The sequence below is a fragment of the Lynx rufus genome, unplaced genomic scaffold, assembly GCF_022079265.1.
Source record: "Lynx rufus isolate CCGP_SWC_20201006 ecotype Redwood Valley unplaced genomic scaffold, mLynRuf1.p SCAF_12, whole genome shotgun sequence".
Lineage (NCBI taxonomy): Eukaryota > Metazoa > Chordata > Mammalia > Carnivora > Felidae > Lynx > Lynx rufus.
This window is the reverse complement of record NW_025814826.1, coordinates 67105924-67124154: the sequence shown is the minus strand read 5'-3', so window position 1 is coordinate 67124154 and position 18231 is coordinate 67105924. Positions and strand designations below refer to the sequence as shown.

At 58.4% G+C, this 18231-nt stretch overlaps 1 protein-coding gene across 1 annotated transcript in view; it reads left to right on the top strand.

The window, feature by feature from the left end:
- The first annotated feature begins 890 nt into the window (after window positions 1-890).
- Window positions 891-18231, top strand: part of TSNARE1 (t-SNARE domain containing 1) — a 104203-nt gene continuing 86862 nt past the window's right edge. The window contains exon 1 of the mRNA XM_047074257.1: window positions 891-1142. The gene's annotated coding sequence lies outside the window, so the exon portion shown is untranslated. The remainder of the gene's footprint in view (window positions 1143-18231) is intronic.

The following is an 18231-nucleotide window of genomic DNA, read 5'->3' as shown; positions in this document are numbered from 1 at the left end:
CTCTGAGGCCGAGGGCTGGGCTCGCCTTGTCCAAGCTCACTTTCATCCTCACCCTCCTCACCCCCGCCCGCCTTGGTTCCACGGATGGGAGACCGAGGCTCGGGGGTGACAGCGCACCTGCCACCTCAAGGGGCTGGGGAAGGGACTGAGCGTTTCCGGGGACCCTCGTGCGGCCCTCGAGGACCACGGCCTCGACGCCAGCCAGGCGCTCCAGTCAGAGAAGGCTTTCTGGCCCAGCCGGCCGCCGTCTCCGGCCGTTTCCGGTCGTCCACGCGGGGCAGTTTGGGACTTGTAGTCCTGAGGCGCACGCCGTCCACGGCGCGGCGCGGCTCGAGTGGCCATTGGCTGGCGCAAGGCGCCGAGGCCGATGGGACTGGCGGGTGGGGCGCGGGGGGCGGTCTCGCGGCGTTCGCCCGGCGCGGGAGAGGTCGTCACGTGATGTTTGGGTCCCGGCTCCGCCCCCTGCACCGCCCCTCCCGCCGAGAGCGAGCGGAGCGCGCCCGCGAACCACCCCGGCCCAGGTGAGGTGGCGGGGTCAGGCCGCGGGGCCAGGCAGGGCCAGGGGGGCCCTTCCGGGAAGGGCGCGCGGCCCGAGGTGTGGGGGTGCGGGGGTCGGGGGTCGGGAGGGGCGCGCGGGGCCTGCGGGGGCGGGGCGAGGGGGTGGGGCCTCCGAGGGAGGGGCTGGCCGCGGGAGGGGGCGGGGCCGGCGCGGGGCGTGGTCACAAGGGGGCGTGGTCTCGGCGGGAGGCCCGGGTGGACGGGGGCGGGGCGGACGGGAGGGCCGGGGGCGCTCCGGCTCCGCCCCCAGGGCGCCCTTGCTGGGACCCACCTGAGGGCGCATGCGCGCGGTCTCCCTGAGGCCTCGGTTCCCACTTGTGGGGCGCAGGGGGCGGCCCTCAGCCACAAGGCCTCGGGGGCGGCCCCTCCGCGCCTTTCTGCCCTCAGCCACGTTTGGCTTACGAGGCGCCTCCCGGTTCTGAGCGCGAGGTCCTCCCGCCCGAGTAGTCTGCAGGTGACCAGGTGTGACCTGGCCCCGTGGGAGCCCAGCTGGGGCCTCCTGTCGGGGACCTCACTCACTGCTCCGGGGCCCGGGGCTCCGTGGGCGCCGTCCGGCGTGGTGGCAGCAGCCACGCGTGGCACAGGTATGGAACGCTGCCCCGTCGCAGAAAGTTCTGCGGGCCTGGCCGCTGGACGAGATAGGCCTCTGCCGTCGCAGCCTCACCTGGCCCCCTCCCTCCGCTGCCCGCCTCGGCCCTGCTCCTAGTTCTGGGGGCTGGGCGGCTCTCCTGACTACCTCTCCCACCAGGGTTTGCCTCCCTGCCTTTCTGGCTTCTTCTGTTCTGTCACTGCCACGTGTGTGTGCCGTCCCTGGGAGGCAGGGATGGGGGTTCTCCACTCTGCCCTAGCAGGGGCACCGAGTTTGGGTGAAAGACACAGGTGACGCTCGTCAGTCTTGCAGTGTCCAGCCTGTTTAAGAGGGTTCTCTGGTGAGGTTCAGCCTCTCGTGTGCTGGGTCCTCGGTAGAAATCTGGTGCAGCAGATGCCTGCCCAGGACAGCACGGGATCAGGAGATCAGGAGCCAAGTCGCCATTGCAGGCGGCTGTGGGAGACGGGCAGATCCGAGAAGGCTTCCTGGAAGAGTGGCGCTTCGGCCGGGCCACCTCCACATCTGTCCTCCGTTGGCCTGGCCGCCCTGTGTCCGGATGCCTTCCGTGTGCGGGTGAGATGGGTGCCTGGCCACAGGAGCTGCTGTCTGCTGGCTCACAGGCAGGCAGGCGTCCTTAAGCCCCTTCTCCAGCTCCCTGCAGCCTGCAGGGTGAAGGTCGGGGTGTGGCTGCTGCCTGTGCCTCCAGTCACATCTTCCACGGCCTGCTTCACGTACCCAGCCAGTTCGGATGCTTTGTTTCCTGCATCCCACGTCTTTTTTTCACCGACATGACAGTTAGGTCCTCTGCTTGGAATGCCCTAGTGTTCCTGATATCCCCTTTGGAACCTTCCTGTCCCCTGCCTCCCCTGGATGAGGTTCACCCACAGGCTTGTGGCCCTGGGCCCTGGTGCTTAGCTTGCCTTCTCTGCTGCACTGAAGTGATCCGTCTGTGTGCGTGTGTGTGTTTATCTCGCACACGTGGCTGAGAGCCCCTGGGGCATAGGGACCTCCGTCTTGGTCACCCTTGCATCTTGGGTGCCTAGCCCAGAGTCTGGAGTGGTGTGGGCGCCCAGCAGGCTGCGATGAGAGAGTGGACTGGTGACACAGGGCAGCAAAGAGTGCATGGTGAGAAATGCAGTCATGGCTGGGCGTGTGTTCAAGACGAGGGGAAGCTAGAGGCAAGGAGGCCGGCTTACCTTTCGGTTACCTTCCGGTTGGGGAGAGAAGACTCGTACTGGACCAAGCACGCCCTGGGCCCTTAACGACAAGGATGGATGTGTGCTGCAGGATCCCAGAGAAGGGGGGGGGTCTTCCCGGGGTCCCAGAGAAGGGGGAGTCTTCCCGGGGTCTCAGAGAAGGGAGGGGTCTTTCTGGGGTCCCAGAGAAGGGGGGGTCTTCCCAGGGTCCCAGAGAAGGGAGGAGTCTTCCCGGGGTCCCAGAGAAGGGGGGGGTCTTCCCGGGGTCCCAGAGAAGGGGGGGTCTTCCCGGGGTCCCAGAGAAGGGGGGGTCTTCCCGGGGTCCCAGAGAAGGGGGAGGGCTTCCCAGGGTCCTAGAGAAGGGGCAGGTCTTCCCGGGTTCCCAGAGAAGGGGGGGTCTTCCCGGGGTCCCAGAGAAGGGGGGGGTCTTCCCGGGGTCCCAGAGAAGGGGGAGTCTTCCCCGGGTCTCAGAGAAGGGAGGGGTCTTTCTGGGGTCCTAGAGAAGGGGGGGGTTTCCCAGGGTCCCAGAGAAGGGAGGAGTCTTCCCGGGGTCCCAGAGAGGGGGGAGGGCTTCCCAGGGTCCCAGAGAAGGGGCGTCTTCCCGGGGTCCCAGAGAAGGGGGAGGGCTTCCCAGGGTCCTAGAGAAGGGGCAGGTCTTCCCGGGTTCCCAGAGAAGGGGGGGGTCTTCCCGGGGTCCCAGAGAAGGGGGGGTCTTCCCGGGGTCCCAGAGAAGGGGGGGGTCTTCCCGGGGTCCCAGAGAAGGGGGGGGTCTTCCCGGGGCCCCAGAGAAGGGGGAGGGCTTCCCGGGGTCCCAGAGAAGGGGGAGGGCTTCCCGGGGTCCCAGAGAAGGGGGGGGTCTTCCCGGGGTCCCAGAGAAGGGGGGGGTCTTCCCGGGGTCCCAGAGAAGGGAGGAGTCTTCCCGGGGTCCCAGAGAAGGGGGGGTCTTCCCGGGGCCCCAGAGAAGGGGGAGGGCTTCCCGGGGTCCCAGAGAAGGGGGAGGGCTTCCCGGGGTCCCAGAGAAGGGGGGGGTCTTCCCGGGGTCCCAGAGAAGGGGGGGGTCTTCCCGGGGTCCCAGAGAAGGGAGGGGTCTTCCCGGGGTCCCAGAGAAGGGGGGGTCTTCCCGGGGTCCCAGAGAAGGGGGGGTCTTCCCGGGGTCTCAGAGAAGGGAGGGGTCTTTCTGGGGTCGCAGAAAAGGGGGGCTTCGCAGGTCATGGGCTTTGAGCTGGGCCAGGCAGCACGGTGATGTTTGGTCGGCCAGAAAGGGTGGGTGGGTGTCGTGGGGGTTTAACACTAGTCGTACCTGCCGTGCTCACGTGGTCCTCTGGGGGCCAGGCTCTGGTCCTCAGCTGTTTAGGCTCCATAGCTCAGTTCATTTCCACAGTGAGCCCGGGACAGGGCCTCTTATGTTTTCTTAGTACAGATGAAGAAACTGAGGCACAGGAAAGGAGACTTGCCCCAAGTCCCTTAACTGTGAAGTCCTAAGGTACCACCCATCCAGCCTGGGACACCGATGCTTCCAAGGTTTGGGCACCTTGTTGTTACTCCTGTTTGGGGTGTGAACAGCTGGCCCAGGCCGAGGCCTGATTGATTGATTGATTGATTTACTTATTTATTTACTTACTTAACTTACACGCTGTGTGTGTGGTCACTGGATCCGTTCTGACTGCCGTGTGTGTGCAAGTGGAACTAGGTGTGCGGCTCAGGGCAGCCGGAGTCGATGCCGTTTGTCAGAATCCGGTCTGGCTGGCGACAGTCAGGACGGACTCGCTGGTAATCTGAAGCTGGGCGTCCTGTTGGACTCCGGTTCTGCGCCCCCGGCCGCCCCGCGCTGCCTGTCTCCTGAGCCGACGCCGGGCCCGTGCCGCAGCCTGGGTGACAGAGCGGACAGACCAGAGGGACGGGGTGGGGGCCCTCCTGCGCGGCCAAACGTCTGGTGGGCCAGCATCGGTGCCGGCCTGTGCTTCTGCGCCCTGCCTGATCCCGCGCGGGTGCGCGGAGGCAGGTGACGAGAGTTACCGTACCTGTTGCCAGGTGACGGCCTGGGGCCCAGGGAGGGCTCCTCCCGCACCCGGGCTGGGCCTCCGTGGCAGATGCAGCCGGCCTGCCCCCCGACCCCCCACCCACGGGAGCCGCAGCTCTGAACGCCCGTCTGTGGCCCGGGCCCGGAGCCGGTGGCTGCGGGTGGCTGTTTGTTGAGGAAGTGAGGTCGGTTGTGACAGAGCCGGCTGGAACCTGCGGTCAGCGCTCCTGTGGAGCCAGGGAACCTCCCCTAGGAAGGGAGTTAGTTGTCTTGGCCCACGTCCCGGTGGAGGAAACAGGACTCACCAACGAGCTGAACCCGGTGCCTGGCAGGTGCCTGAGCCAGCCGAGCAACGGGGACAGTGGTGTCTCCCGGGGGCCCTTGGTTCCGTGCGTTCCCTGCAGCCCAGGGCTGCCCTCCGCAGCCTGTTACGGCTATGGGATTGTCCCCGTCAGCCCGAAACCCTAGTAAGGGCTGGGACAGGTGTGAAGTAAAGGAAAGGTGATTCCACACTTGGCTTCAAACCCAAACCACGCTGGGTGGAGCCCTTCCCCGCTTGTAGGTCCGCCCCAGGCTTGGGGAAGCCTCGTCAGGACTCGGCCCAGTTTGGGGGGCTGCAGGTGTCCTTACAGGTGTGCTGGGCCGGCGCCTGAACGCACAGGATCTCTGGCAGGGCCCCTCCCACGGTCTCTGCTCAGGGCTGCCATCTGAGGTGTGGAACACTCTTCAGGGAGTTTCGAAGGCCGGGTCTTGCACAGAGGCTCAGGGTACGTGGTGAGCAGCTGGGGGCCACCCCGACGGCTTTCCTGGCGTCCTCAAGGATGCTGCCGTGCGTATGTCACAGAGTGAGGTCACGGCGCGTGGTCAGCGGGGGTGTAGAGAGGGCCCCCGCTCTGCGAGGGGCTGTGGGTGGGGCTGGAGGGTCTGGGTACATACCTGGGAAGGGGTCCTGGGAGTTGGTGAGGCCTCAGCTGACTCTCGCATGCTGAGCATCATCTGGGCTCGGGGGCGGGAAGGCGGTTGCAGGCAGCAGGAGACACGAGGGAAGGCATAAAGGCGTGCAGGTCTCCCACAGGCCAGCCCGGCTGAGGATGGCTGGGGGAACTAGGCTGGGGCGCGGGGCAGGGGTCTGGGCCAGATGGCACCCAGGGCTGGTGGTGGGAGGCTGCCGGGGGCAGTGGGAGGTCCAGGCCTGTGGGCCCCGTGGCTCAGTATCATGTGGCTGGGTCCGTGGTGGTGTAACAGTGCCGCAGATCCCCTCGGTGGAGGGATCACGGGCCGGGGACCGGGATGGCGGGGTGCTCGCGGGGCTCCTGCTTTGGGAGAGCGGAGCCTGGTCGTCACGGTGACCCCGTGAGCCCCCAGCCTGGAGCTCTGGCCCGGTAAACCTTTACTGTTTTCTTTAATGGATCGACGGGAAATGGTCTTATTTTCTGTCTCTGATGTCCCCTGAGAGGGGACTGGGACCAGCCCCGACTGAGTTAGCATCCTGCTACGGAAACAGTGAGGCCCTGCAGATGTGGCAGCTCAGGGTCTTAGTTGTAGCGTGCTGACTGATGTCCTCATTAGCGTGTCCCCGAGCTGGCCCTTTGTGGTCCTGCAGCCATCCGGGCAGCGGGGGCCGTCGCAGGGGCGGACACTGAAGCCCTGGGGTGGGGGAGGGGTGCCCAGGGTGCGGGAAGGGGGGTGCTGTGGGGCTGAGGGAGTGCCCCCCTTCTGGGTGACCTCGGGCTGGACCCCCCCCTTCGGAGGGCCGGCTCTGCTGGACGGGGAAGGTGAGGTGTGGGTCGTTTTCGAGTTGGATTAGCAGGAATGCGGGGGGACCGACCGTAGTCACCCCTGATTATTGACCTCTGGTGTCTGCCTGGCCCCTGCTGGGCTCCTTGTGTTCCTCAGGTCAGGAGACTTCCCCGGCCTGGGTGGCTCATCCACAGGCACAGGCCCGTAAGGGACCCGTCTGGTCATCCCTGAGCTGCCCCGTCTGCCCCGCATTCTTGTCCCACCGCTTGGGGGCTGGAAGGCGCCTCCGCCCTGAAGGATGCCCCGTGAGTTAGTGGCCGTGTTAATGGTGCCGTGATTATGTTATACAGACTTAATCCTGGGCCCCTCTCCCATTTGGAGCTGCCATCAGGCTCATTCTAAAGGAGAGCTTGGCAAAGGTCTGAGGGCTTTAGGGAATCCAGGTATCAAAGTGCAAACTAGCACCTGGGGACTGGAGGCCGAGACGGACCAGTGAGGCTGGATGGAAGGGGGTGGGGGGGATGGAATGAGCTCATTGGTGGCTGGTGGCTGGCTCTCCCCGACCCACGGAAAGATGTCCTGTCACTGAGTCGGCATTCTCAGGGCTTTGGGGCCTGGTGCCACGCTTGGGCACCCACCTGTTCACATGTGTCCTCCTGTCCCCCGGGGCAGACCTTGGGTGTGGTCTGAGGGGTGCAGACTGGGCCCGCAGGGTGGCTGTGACGGAGGAGGGGGGATGGCCTCTGGGGAAGATGGCGGGGGGGGGCAGACAGGCACCCTGAGGGACAGTGGGGGCATTAAGGTGCTGGACAGAGGCAACACGGAGGAGATGGGTGCACCCCCCCGGCCACCTTTGGTGCCTTCCACTGGGATCCATAATCCATCCCAGCCGAGTCTTTGGAAGGGGGCATGTTTTTGAAGCAGCAGCCCGGAATCAGTCTTCCCCCACATTAGACCCACTCAGCACAACAGCCCCCTTCCCGGGCTGGGCTCCTGCTCCGCACCGGCTTTTAGCAGCTGTGCTGACGAGGAGTCGAGGAGTCGGACTCATTACTCGGGTCCGGCCTCCTTCCCCTGCTGCGTCACCCACAGCGAGGGCGCTAATGAGTGTGGGCCGGTGGTGGGGGCAGAGCCCCGTCTCCTCCTTCCTGGTCCCGGGTCCAGAGAGTCTGCAGCCTCCAGCCGGGGCTCCTCGCTCGTTCCTCATGCTGTGGCTGTCCTTGCCGAGGCGTGGTGCTGGTCGGTCTGTCCCTCTTCTGCGGGCAGCACTTGGGGGGTGCTCGCACCGTAGGGCCGCCTCCCTCCCTCGGCTTTGCACCTCCTCGCCGTCTGACCTGATCACCTTTGCGGCCTTCGGTCAGCCTGCCCGGCCGACTTCTTGGCCTCCCGAGCCAGATGTCAGCTCTGCTGTCTGTCTGTCTGTCTGGAACAGCTGGTGCCAGCCCTGCCAGGTGGTCCCCTCCAGGTGAAGGCTGGGTTGAGTTCTGCTGTCTGGAAGCCTGCCCCGTCTGTGGGGCCTGCTTGAGTCCTTCGGGAGGGCAGGGCACACAGAGTCTCACCTGGCTGGTTCCTCGCTGCCCGTGGTGTCGGGCTCCCCGTGCGCTCCCCTGGGTCACCCGTGGCCCCAGGCAGGGATTGGCACATAGTAGGCGCTCGATAGACACTTGTGCAAGCACCGGCTAGCAGTTGGAAAGGGCTGTTACCCTCTGCTGGGCCCCTGGTGCACCTGGGGTCACCCCCACATCTCCAGCGGGTGGGAAGCTGTGAGGGGCACTGAGAGCATGGGTGGGCCAGCCCTGAGCAGGTTACTCACGTGTGCCGTGTGCACTCCTCACAGCAAGAGGAGAGGGCTGCTTGGAGCTGGAGCCGGGGCGGGGCGGGGTGGGGGAGGGGTGACTCCCAGCTCCCTGCTTCCCAGGACAGGGGTGAGCCGGCCGCCACGGACCTTTGGCAGGTGGGTGATGCGTGCGCAGTGCCGCGGGGGCCCTGAGGAGCGCCTCAGGCTGTGAGCCGAGTGCATGGTGGGTGGTCTTCGTGTCACTGATGGGAGCAGGGCAGTGGGCAGGTCCCTTCTCTTGGACTGCGAGAGGGGACTTCGTTCTCCCAAGGCCGGAAGCAAGCTCGGCAGAGCTGGGAGTGGAAGCCCGCGTGTCGGCCGTGGAATTTGGGCTCTGTCTTTCGCCGGCTGCCCCGTGGCACTGTGGAGCCTGGAGCGTGGAGAGCTGCTAGGCCAGCAGGTTTGACATCGCTCACTGGGACCGGGCATGGGGGCTCTAGTCACCCCTGCCCTGTGTGCCCCCTCCCATTACCCAGAACAGCTCTGGATTCATGTGTCACCTGTACTTTCCAGTACCGTGCGTCCGAAGGAGGGATTCTGTCACCGGGGACAGTTGTGAACCTGGTTCGGCATTCGTGGTACACGCGGGGAGCAGAGGCCAGAGCTGCCTGCCCCTGTGGCCCCAGCCGTGCCCGGCCTCCCGGTCTGACAGCACGTTGGGGCAGACCACCTGCTACCTCTGTGCCTCTGGCCACCTGCAGGAGGGTGTGGAGGCCATCGTGGGAGAGGGGCCCCACGGGCAGCACGGAGGAGGGCCAGGTTGGCGGGGGTGAGGTCAGACAGACGGGTGTAGGCGCGGATGTGATTGGGCGGGTGGGGGTCCTAAGGATACAGGCTGGCTCTCACCGCCGTAGGTAACAGCTTCCCCCAGGCGATCCCCCAGGGATCGGCAGGATGGGCTCGGTGCCGTCAGAGACCCAGGCTGACCGAGCAGCCACCGTTGAGAATGTAGCCTTCCCGCCACAGGGAAAGAACTCTGGGGCTCTGGTCCTGGGAACTAAATGCTTGGCTCAGAAGGGAGCTGGGTTGCTTTTGTTCCCAACTCGTTGTCCGGAAGGATTCCGGTGGCTCTGCCTCAGGGGGCCGGGGACAATGGTGCCGCCCTGCTTCCCGAGGGAGGGAACCAGACTTGGTGGCCAGCTCTGCTGATGCTCACACCGCCTGGCCAGGCGACTTTGTGCATTTGGAAGACCACCCTTCTCTCCTGGGCTTCCTCCCTCTTCCTCCTGGGGGGGTCCCCTGTGCACAGAGAGCTTGGGCCCTGTCTAGTCCCACATTCCAGGAGGCAGGTGCTCAGGAAACCAGCTCAGATTGAATATGGCCCCTGCTCTGTCCACTCAGTGACTCCGGGCACGGAGACGGACAGCCTGGTGCCTTTTTTCTGTTACGTGTTTAATTTCGTGACAATGGTACACTCACATGTCGCTGTGAGAAAGAATTCTGAGCCATCCTGTGGACCCTTCCCCGGTTTCCCCAGCGGTGATGTCTTGCAAAGCCCTCGTGTGCTGTCACACCCAGGATTGCAGTTCAAGCACAGGCTATTTTCCTTTCTGCCGCTGAGAGGACCCCTCCCGTGTGGCTCTTTTACAGCCATGCCCATCTTCCTGCCCTGCCCCCCCCCCAACTCCTGGGACCGGCCAATCCGCCCTTCTTGCTCCAGTGTCACGTCAAGAGTGTCACCTAAACGGAGTCCCGTATGGCACGTTTCCTCTGGGGACTGGCTCTGTCCCTTGGCATAGCTCCCTGGAGATTTCCCAAGGTTGCCACACGTGTCAGTAGTCTGTTTCTTTTCGTGACTGAGTCCTGCTCTGCGGTGTGGATGCACCGCAGGGAACCCTTTGGTGCCCTCGCATTTCTGCACTTCGAACGGTTCATGTGGTCTGCGAGCACGCACGCAGCCCAGAGTTCCAAGTGCCCCCATGGCAGCTGACCCCGTCCTCCGCTCCACAGGTGACACTGTTCCTGGTTTCTGATACACGCTGCCCGGTCTATGAATATCAGTATCAGCCAAACATTTTTCCTTTGTGTCTCGCGAGTCGTGTGCTGACAAGTCTGTGCGCCTTGGTGTTTGTTTCCTCCTTCTAAACAGAATGTCCTGGAGACCTTTCTATATTGACACAGAGGGCTTCTCTTTTTCCTTTTGAACACAGCTACAGGGTGTTTCCAGCACGGATGTGCCAGAATCAACTCGGTAGTCCTTTGTTGGTGCCAACGTAGGTGCTTTCCGGTCCTCGCGTGTTACGGAAGGAACAGCCTTCGTCCCTGTTTAAGGACAGTGTGTGTGCAGGGTAGGTGCCCTGCAGGGCCGACTCTGGCCCAGAGAGACATGCTTTTTGGGTGATGAGGCACACTGCCAACCCGCCTTCCCGAGCGCAGTGTGTTTTGTGCCCCGGGAAGGCCGAGAGGCGCCCGACTGCCCCCGTGCTCTCCGTGCCGGCAGTGAGCAAGCTTCAGAGAGGGACACGTCTGGATTCCCTTCATTAGGAATAAGTGTGCTATCTTTTTATACATCGAAGAGTCATTTGTATTTTGTGCACTTTGTTTCTTTGTTCATTTTTATAAAGCGTGTTGTTGATCTTTTTCCTATAGCCTATGGAAATTAGCTCTTTGAGTGTCAGATGCATTAGGTCACTTGCCTTCTCTGGTTATTGTTTCTCTTTCGCCATCTAGAAGCTCTTCTGGGGTTTAGTTCATCAACCTTTATATCGTGGCTTTGGATTTCGAGTACAGTGACAAGGGCTGCTTTTCGCGTTTACAAAGCAACGCAGTCTTCTCCTAGTGTTCACTGTTTTATTTTTAAAGTTTCCATCCGTGTGTCTGTTATGGTGTGTGGTGTGAGGTACGAGTCCGACTCGCCTTTTCCAGATGCTTCAGCAGGAGTCCCATCCAGATGGTCTTACCCTGCCAGTTTTAGGTTCTAGCTTAGTCATGCCCTGAATTCCCATCTCTGTTTAGGTTTTTCTTAAAGGTGTGTTTTTTCCTAACAGCGAGAACACTCAGCGCGAAGCCTGCTGTCCTAAACGCAGGTGTACAAAGCGTGTTGCTGACCAGAGGCACGTGTCATAGAGCCCATCTCTCGGCCGTACTCGTCTCGCTCGACCGAAGCTTTGTGTCCGTTGATTACCAGCTCCCGGTTTCCCCCTCCGCTCAGTCCCGGCCGCCATGCCCCTGACTCTGTGAATTTGGCTGGTTCAGATGCGTCATGTAATGCCGTCGTGCGGTGTTTGTCCTGTGACTGGCCGATGGCACTGAGCACAGCGTCCTCACGGCTCATCTGTGCTGGTGCGTGTTACAGACCTTCCTTCTTTTTCGAGGCTGAATAACATTCCATGGTATGGAGGTGCCGTTTCTCTGTGGATGGGTGTGGAGGTGGTTTCTGTATCGGCCCCTGTGAACGGTGCCGCCGTGAGCACGGGAGTGCTACCCTCTCTTTGCGACATCCTGATTTCAGTTCTTTTGGGTAAATATGGAGACGTGGGGTTGCTGGGTCATTTGGTAGTTTTAGTTTTATTCTTTTGAGGAAGCTCCACGCTGTTTTGCACAGTGGCCGTGCCGTTTTGCATTAACCCTGTGTACAGGTTGCGATTTCTCTACATCCTCCCCAACGCTTGTTAGCTTTTGGTTTTTTGATGGTCATCCTGACGGACGTGAAGTAGTATCTCATACTGGTTTTGACTTCCATTTCCCTGGTAATTAGTGGTGTTGAGCATTCTTTCACATATTTGTTGGCCATTTGTATGTCTTTTTGGAGAAATGTCTGTTCAAGTCCTCAGCCCGTTTTATAATTGAGTTATGCTATTATCTTTTACTGTTGAGCTGTAGCATTTCCTCGTATGGTTTGGAGATTAGCTCCTCATCAGATCTCTGGCTTGCACACGTCGTATTCCTTGGGTGCCTTCTCACTCTGTTGACGGTTTGCTTGGGTCTGCAGACGCCTCTTAGTTTGATGAAGTGACATTTCTCTGTTTTTGTTGCCTTGTGCTCCATGAAGCCGTTGCTGAGACCGATGTCATGAAGCTTCCCCCTAGGCTTTCTTCTAGGAGTTTTACAGTTTGGGTCTTATAAACCTTTGCATTTTTAATTTTGGGTTGGTTTTGTGCACGGTGTAAGATGGGGTCCAGCTTCATTTTTGCATGTGTGGCTTCAGTGCTCCCAGCACCTTTTGTTGAAGGGACTGTCCTTTCCCTGCCGTGTGTTCTCGGCACGCGTGTCGAAGGTCAGTTGGCTGTGTGGGCTTATTCCTGGGCTCTGTTGTGTTGGTCCGTATGTCTGTTTGCATGCTAGTTGCTACTGTTCTAACTTCTGTGGTTTTGTGATGTATTTTGAAGTCCAGGCGTGTGATGTCTCCCAACTTTTTGCTCTTTGTTGAGTCGACGGTGTTTGCTTTCTGCGAGCTGTTCCCTTGTCCGCGTGTGCAGATGTAGACGCTGCTTCAGTTACTGACGCCTTACTGTGTGTTTTCACATCTCTGAGAACACAGTGCTCGTCTGTCCTAATTGTGGGGGGCGTTTTCTAGATTGTCTTCATGTGGACTTTGAATTAGCTTGTCTGTTTGCCCAGCCCGTCCACCAAACACACGTGCACACACTCAGAACCCCCAAACCACCTTGGTTTCAGGTTGGTTTCAGGTTGGACTTGTGGTGAAGCTGTAAGTTGACTCGGGAGAGTGACATCTTTGTGATCCCGAGACTTCCGCTCGAGCTGTGGCTTATCTTCCCACTCGTTTTGGTCCCCTTTTGCGTTCTTCTCCAGCATCGCCGCGCTTTCTTTGCAGGAAGTTTTGGCCTTTTTACCGCGAGGAGCCTTTTCCGTGCTGTCCTCTGTCTGCGTGAGCGCGTGCGAATCCTGTCGGTATCTGCATAAAACTCGGTCCCCTGCTACCTCGCTGGGCCCTCCTGTGGTTTAGTGTGGTTACCGTGGGTTCTCAGGTGTCCAGGCAGAGCTGGCGGTGCTGTGTACCCCTCCCTCTCCAGTCTCGTCCCTGGGTTCTGCCTGTTACCAGTCGTGGGGGCCGGTTCCTGCACTGTTACCGTGACTAACTGCGGTTGTCATGGGCGCCTGGTGGGCGTGGCTTTTGGAGTAAGGTACAAATGTGTCACGAGCCCAGGAAGAGCCCGTCCTTTCTCTTGTGTTTTTTCTTTTGAAGCAAAAATCACCGTTGAGATTGGTCAGTTCCCTTTCTGAAGATCACGTGTGGGACAATCGCAGCACTTCTCTCCTCGGATACGTAAACGTAAGACCTCATACGGGTGGCGTCGCTGAGGGTGGCGCGCTCTTGACCCGGTGGACGTGCCTTGCGTGGTCTGATTCGTAATCGCGTAAGGGCCGTCCGGTGCTTCTGCTTTCGTTTACTTCAGCGTCCGTGTGCTGCTCATTACAAGTAAGGTGGATCCGCGCCTTCTTCGGGGTTTGGTACCAGTGCTGCGTTTGCTTCCTGAAGGTCACTTAGGAATCTTCGGTGTTCTCAGGGCGCCTGGGGGACTCAGGCCGTTAAGCCTCCAACTCTTGATTTCGGCTCAGCTCGTGATCTCACGGTTCGGGGGGTCGGGCCCCGTGTTGGGCTCTGCACTGATGGCACGGAGACTGCTTGGGATTCTCTCTTTCCCTCTCGCCCCCCCTCAAAGTAAATAAATAAACATTAAAAAGAGAAAAAAAAAGAAATCTTGTGTGTTCTCAAGAATAGTTTGATAACACTGAATTACATGGTCTTTTCACTTTTTATTATTTGTATTTTGAATTACGAGGTCTTTACGGGGCAAGTAGAGTTCGCCTGTGAAGCTTGTGGGGGAGGGGGCTGGGGCTTTTTTGTTAGTTTGTTTGTTTCCGTTTTAAGAAAGAGAGTTCTTTTTTAAGTTTTCTCTGCTGGGGTCAGTCTTCTAAATCACACACATGTTCCCAGACAAATATCAGTCTCATCCAGGCTGCCAGATTAATTCACATACACTCGAGGAAAATGGTCTCTTATGAGTCTTAATTTTCTTGGTCTCTGGGGCTATTTCCCTCCCGTTTGCTCCCACCGCTGCTTGGTTGGGTTAGCTGCTACACTTGGCCGTTGAACACAGTGGGGGGTGGGCTCACTGTCGCCCCGCACGGTCAGAAATCTGTGTGTAGCCTGCGCCTCCCCAGAAGCTTGGCCAGTGATGGCCGCCTGCTGGCTGGAAGCCTTCCTGAAGTCCGGACACCCCTTGTTCAAGGGCCGACCGCAGTGATTCTTTTGTCACTCTCACTGTTCTTCACAGATTCGGCTTTAAGATGTTCTCGTTGAGTTCATTTTTCTGCTTCTCTGCCTTGTAACTCATCGCTTTTCGCTTACAGTTAACTTCCTTTGCTTTTTTTCAGGTTGTCTGTTTTCTTCGGTGTTTGATTTGTATGCTTGATTCATTTGTTTATGTTTTTTTCCAAAATGTTTCCTGTGGAAGAGCTTTTTCTTAAGTTCTGATCAAATATGTTTTCTGTATCATCACTTCTGGAAGCTCTGTGATTTTGGCTGATATTATCCTGTTTGGTCGAAGGATCGTTCAGGAGCAAGGTTTAAAATTTCCAAGTGACGTGCCTTTTGAGTCATTGGTTTTGTCATTAACGAAAGTTTTAGTTGCATTTTGAGTAGGGAATACGGACTGTTCCCTTTTGGACTTTCTGGGTTTTATGCAGTTTTCCTTGTGGCCTTAATGTGGAGTCTGTTTTTGTCACTGTGTCACAGGTGCTCGGAAAGAGGCTCTGTTTTCGAACCTGGATGTATGGAGGCTGATGTGTGTACCAGTCAGTTCCACAGCCTCAGCCGTGTCATTTGGGTCACACGTCCCCTTGGTTCCTGTGCGCTGGCTCTGCCGTGGACCAAGGCGAGTGAATCGTGGTCTCTGCCGTCGGCACATTTCTGTCTCTTTCTCCTTGTCTCTCCTGTGAATGTTGGCTGCTGTGTGGCGTGGGGCACGGCTATTTAAAACTATTTTATTTTAATTCTCAGTTGCACCTGTTAGTATCATGAAGTGCCCTTCTCCGTCCCATTTCTGTGTTGCCTGCGTTCGGGTCGTGACAAATGGTGCTTCCGCTAGTTTGCATTTGTTGGTATGCCTTTGCACATCCTTTTATTCCTGACCCTTTTGAAGGACCTCAGATGTGTCTCTTATGTGCCACATGAAGTTGGATTTGGCTGTGTGATCCGATCTGAGAATCTTTTTTTTTTTTTTTTTTTTAATTTCACCGGAGAAGGTAAACTAACGTACGGTAGTTGGTAGATCAATTATATTTGATTTAAGTTCTCTCATGTTGTGTGTGTGTGTGTGTGTGTGTGTGTGTGTGTGTGTGTGTGTTTGACGTCTTCTACTCTCTGGTGGGTTTTTCTTCTCTGTTTATTTTTTGAAGTCTGTATAGTTCTGACATTTAGGCAGAGTCTGTATCTGCCGTGAGGGTTCCCTTTGTTTTGCTGCCTCACATAATGCCATTAGTGCTCTGTGTGTGGGGACCGCCTTATTAAGTACCTTCTGTGTCAAGCAGAATATTATCTCCTCCTGTCTTCGTCCCCCCCGACCCTTCAACCCTGTGGAGCCACCCTAAGCCATGAAACTTGGGAGTGTGTTATGGCAGAAAGGGACTTTGCAGGTGTAATTAAGGTTGTGGTCCCTAAAAAGAAGAGTTGATCTTGGATTATCTGGGTAGGCTCAAAGTGATTCCTTGAGCCCTTAAAAGCAGAGGACTTTGTCCAGGGAGAAGTGAGAGAGTCTGAGAGTGAGAAGGACTTGTGGTGCAGGGCCAGAGGGGGGCGGGGGCCTCTGGCCCAGGGTTGACCAGCTGACCGCAGCCCTGTGGCCGCACGGACCCGTGTTCAGCCAGGGGTCTCAGCCGCCTCCCAGAGCCGCAGGCGGCTGGGCGAACTCCTGACCTGCAGAAACTGTCCTGACCTGCAGAACCCGCGGCTCTGTCTGGTCTGCCGTCAAGTCCACGGTCCTCGCTCGACGGCAGCGAGGAACAAGTACCCTTTCCGCGAGTCGTGGCTGTGATGATGCGCCTTGTTATTTTCTTCTCCTCACTCAGGTGCGGTCAGCACAGTTGGTTCCCTTCCTCAGCTCTACCTTCGTGCCATTATTACTTGTACTTGTCACGAAAGCGTCGGCGGTCCGTCCGTCCTCTGCCTCGGAGCTCTTCCTGCCCAGGCGAGGACCTGGTTCGCCCACCTCCCTTCCCGTCCCCTTCCTCCTCCATCCCCTCTCCACACTCACCTGTGTGGTTTGCCTTCTGTCTGCTTCTCCAGCCCCACGTCTGTCTGTCTTGCACCTACGGGGAAGCTTGCTTGGTGCTCCCCACCCTTTTCATCATGCTCCCGTTGGCCCCCCCCCGAAGGCGGAGGGTTGCCCTGCACTTGCTTTTTCAGAATGGCTGATGGGCGGGGCCTGCGTGTTCAGACGGTGCTTCTGGGCTGGGGCGCCGCGTGCGTGTTGAAGGGACCCTCTGTCCTCTGCACATCCTGTAGAGGCCTCTCCTTGGTCTCCTCCCTCGGAGGGCGCCCGGGCCTGCCCAGCTTGTTTTCTTCCTGAGGCTGTCATGTCTTTCTTTTGTCCTCAGTGGGTCACCTCTCTTGTCTTTGTCCTTTGTGACCCTTGTCTTTGTTTTCTGGGCCGAGACTCTCTCTCTCTCTCTTTCTGAGTCAGTTCTTGCGACTCTGCTTGTGGACTTCCCACGGAGGGACAAGTGCTTGTGAGTCTGCAGTTCAGGGCTTTGCTCTGCTTCGTGTGGGGTGTGTGGGTGTCCCTCACCTCTCGGCAGGTGTTCCTGCTCTATTCTTTGTCCCTCACCCCGCCTCGTAGTGTATCAATGCTGGGCAATTCTTTCACTGGTCTTTTTTAAAAAGTTTTAAAATCTTCTTTTTTTATTCTAGTAAAATATACATAACATAAAATTTGCCATTATAATCATTTTTTTTTTAAAGTGAACTCTGCAGCCAGTGTAGGGCTTGAACTCATGACCCTGAGATCACGAGCCCGCCAGGCGCCACCCACTCCAACCACTTTTAAGTGTATCATTCCGTGGCATTCGATGCATTTATAAGCTTGTGCAGCCACGACCACCGTCCACCTCTAGAACTCTCCTCTTCCCAAACTGAAGCTCTGTCCCCGTTGCACACCAGCTCCCGTCGCCCCACCACCCCGTGCCTCCATCGTTCTACTTCCTGTCTCAGAACCTGAGGCCCCCGGGGACCTCCTCCTGGTGAAGTCACGCAGCCTTTGTCCTTTGGTGTCTGGCTGTTTGCATTTAGCACCGTGCCTTCCAGGTTCATCTTTGCTGGAGGGTCGGGATTTCCTTCCTTTTCAAGGCTGAGCAGTAGCGCGGTGGAGGGACCACATCTGTCCACCCGTCGTCCACAGACACTTGAGTTTCTTCCGTGTTCTGGCTGCTGCCAACATGGTTTCCGTCCCTTCCTTCGATTCCTTTAGGTATCTGCCCACACGTGGCGCTGCTGGGTCACGTGGGAATGCTGTCATTTTGCACACCCACCGGGAGTGCATGCGGTTCCCTTTCTGCACGTCCTCTCCAACTCTTGTTGCTTCCTGGGTTGTTCTGACAGTAGCCGTCCTTCTGAGTGTGAGGTGGCACCTCGCTGTGGCCGTGGCCTGCGTTTCTCTGACACACGATGTCGAGCGTGGGTCCGCGTCACACGTCTTCTCCGAGGGAATGTCTGTGCGGGGCCCTTTGCCCGTTTGTAATAGGACTGGCCCTTCTGTTGTTGAGTTTTAGGAAGTTTCTTTATATGCTCAGTATTAATCCCTTATCAGACGTGCCTGGCAAACGTTTGTCCCCGGTCTGTGGGTTGTCTCTTCACGCTGCTGATCGTGTGCTTTGATGCACAAGAGTCTTTAATTTTGATGGCGTCTGATTCATCTTTTTTTTTTTTTTCTTCTTTTGCCTGTGCTTTTGGTGCCAGACTGAACAGCCACGGCCACGTCCAGCGCCACGAAACTGCTGCTCTGTGTTTCTCTCTTGAGTTTTAGACTTTGGCTCCCACGTTTGATCTTTTTTTGCGCTAATTTTGTGTATGGGGTTAGGTAAGTGTCCAGCTTCGTTTTGCTGTGTGCGGATGTCCAGTTTCCCAGCCGTGTGCTGAAGGGACTGGTCTTCCCTGATGAGTGGTCCTGGACCCTGGTTGGAATCACTCGACTGCATACGTGAGGGTCTGTTTCTGGCCTCTCTGGTCTTTGCCGCTGGTCTGTGTGTCCGTCTTTATGCCGACATTTATGCCGACATCACAGTTTTGATGACCGTAGCTTTGTAGTAAGTTTTAAAATCAGGAAGTATGAGG